The sequence below is a fragment of the Oncorhynchus keta genome, chromosome 16 (genome assembly GCF_023373465.1).
Source record: "Oncorhynchus keta strain PuntledgeMale-10-30-2019 chromosome 16, Oket_V2, whole genome shotgun sequence".
Lineage (NCBI taxonomy): Eukaryota > Metazoa > Chordata > Actinopteri > Salmoniformes > Salmonidae > Oncorhynchus > Oncorhynchus keta.
The window spans coordinates 21,915,451-21,917,950 of record NC_068436.1 but is presented as its reverse complement, the minus strand read 5'-3'; the positions used below and the strand labels follow the sequence as shown (position 1 = coordinate 21,917,950).

At 51.5% G+C, this 2,500-nt stretch overlaps 1 protein-coding gene across 1 annotated transcript in view; it reads left to right on the top strand.

The window, feature by feature from the left end:
* Nucleotides 1-2,500, top strand: part of LOC127908069 (wolframin-like) — a 37,562-nt gene that overhangs the window by 24,798 nt on the left and 10,264 nt on the right. The gene's annotated exons all lie outside the window — the stretch shown is intronic.

Genomic DNA, 2,500 nt, shown 5'->3' with positions numbered 1-2,500 from the left:
TGTAGTTCACTGGTTACCCACGTCCTGAATACCACCCTGTAGTTCACTGGTTACCCACGTCCTGAATACCACCCTGTAGTTCACTGGTTACCCACGTCCTGAATACCACCCTGTAGTTCACTGGTTACCCACGTCCTGAATACCACCCTGTAGTTCACTGGTTACCCACGTCCTGAATACCACCCTGTAGTTCACTGGTTACCCACGTCCTGAATACCACCCTGTAGTTCACTGGTTACCCACCTCCTGAATACCACCCTGTAGTTCACTGGTTACCCACGTCCTGAATACCACCCTGTAGTTCACTGGTTACCCACGTCCTGAATACCACCCTGTAGTTCACTGGTTACCCACCTCCTGAATACCACCCTGTAGTTCACTGGTTACCCACCTCCTGAATACCACCCTGTGGTTACCCACGTCCTGAATACCACCCTGTAGTTCACTGGTTACCCACGTCCTGAATACCACCCTGTAGTTCACTGGTTACCCACGTCCTGAATACCACCCTGTAGTTCACTGGTTACCCACGTCCTGAATACCACCCTGTAGTTCACTGGTTACCCACGTCCTGAATACCACCCTGTAGTTACCCACCTCCTGAATACCACCCTGTAGTTCACTGGTTACCCACCTCCTGAATACCACCCTGTGGTTACCCACATCCTGAATACCACCCTGTAGTTCACTGGTTACCCACGTCCTGAATACCACCCTGTAGTTCACTGGTTACCCACGTCCTGAATACCACCCTGTAGTTACCCACCTCCTGAATACCACCCTGTAGTTCACTGGTTACCCACCTCCTGAATACCACCCTGTGGTTACCCACATCCTGAATACCACCCTGTAGTTCACTGGTTACCCACGTCCTGAATACCACCCTGTAGTTCACTGGTTACCCACGTCCTGAATACCACCCTGTAGTTCACTGGTTACCCACGTCCTGAATACCACCCTGTAGTTCACTGGTTACCCACGTCCTGGTTACCCACGTCCTGAATACCACCCTGTAGTTCACTGGTTACCCACGTCCTGAATACCACCCTGTAGTTCACTGGTTACCCACGTCCTGAATACCACCCTGTAGTTCACTGGTTACCCACGTCCTGAATACCACCCTGTAGTTCACTGGTTACCCACGTCCTGAATACCACCCTGTAGTTCACTGGTTACCCACGTCCTGAATACCACCCTGTAGTTCACTGGTTACCCACGTCCTGAATACCACCCTGTAGTTCACTGGTTACCCACGTCCTGAATACCACCCTGTAGTTCACTGGTTACCCACGTCCTGAATACCACCCTGTAGTTCACTGGTTACCCACGTCCTGAATACCACCCTGTAGTTCACTGGTTACCCACGTCCTCAATACCACCCTGTAGTTCACTGGTTACCCACCTCCTGAATACCACCCTGTAGTTCACTGGTTACCCACCTCCTGAATACCACCCTGTAGTTCACTGGTTACCCACCTCCTGAATACCACCCTGTAGTTCACTGGTTACCCACCTCCTGAATACCACCCTGTAGTTCACTGGTTACCCACCTCCTGAATACCACCCTGTGGTTACCCACGTCCTGAATACCACCCTGTAGTTCACTGGTTACCCACGTCCTGAATACCACCCTGTAGTTCACTGGTTACCCACGTCCTGAATACCACCCTGTAGTTCACTGGTTACCCACGTCCTGAATACCACCCTGTAGTTACCCACCTCCTGAATACCACCCTGTAGTTCACTGGTTACCCACCTCCTGAATACCACCCTGTGGTTACCCACATCCTGAATACCACCCTGTAGTTCACTGGTTACCCACGTCCTGAATACCACCCTGTAGTTCACTGGTTACCCACGTCCTGAATACCACCCTGTAGTTCACTGGTTACCCACGTCCTGAATACCACCCTGTAGTTACCCACCTCCTGAATACCACCCTGTAGTTCACTGGTTACCCACGTCCTGAATACCACCCTGTAGTTCACTGGTTACCCACGTCCTGAATACCACCCTGTAGTTCACTGGTTACCCACCTCCTGAATACCACCCTATGGTTACCCACGTCCTGAATACCACCCTGTAGTTCACTGGTTACCCACGTCCTGAATACCACCCTGTAGTTCACTGGTTACCCACATCCTGAATACCACCCTGTGGTTACCCACGTCCTGAATACCACCCTGTAGTTCACTGGTTACCCACGTCCTGAATACCACCCTGTAGTTCACTGGTTACCCACGTCCTGAATACCACCCTGTAGTTCACTGGTTACCCACGTCCTGAATACCACCCTGTAGTTACCCACCTCCTGAATACCACCCTGTAGTTCACTGGTTACCCACCTCCTGAATACCACCCTGTAGTTCACTGGTTACCCACGTCCTCAATACCACCCTGTAGTTCACTGGTTACCCACCTCCTGAATACCACCCTGTAGTTCACTGGTTACCCACGTCCTGAATACCACCCTGTAGTTCACTGGTTACCCACGTCCTCA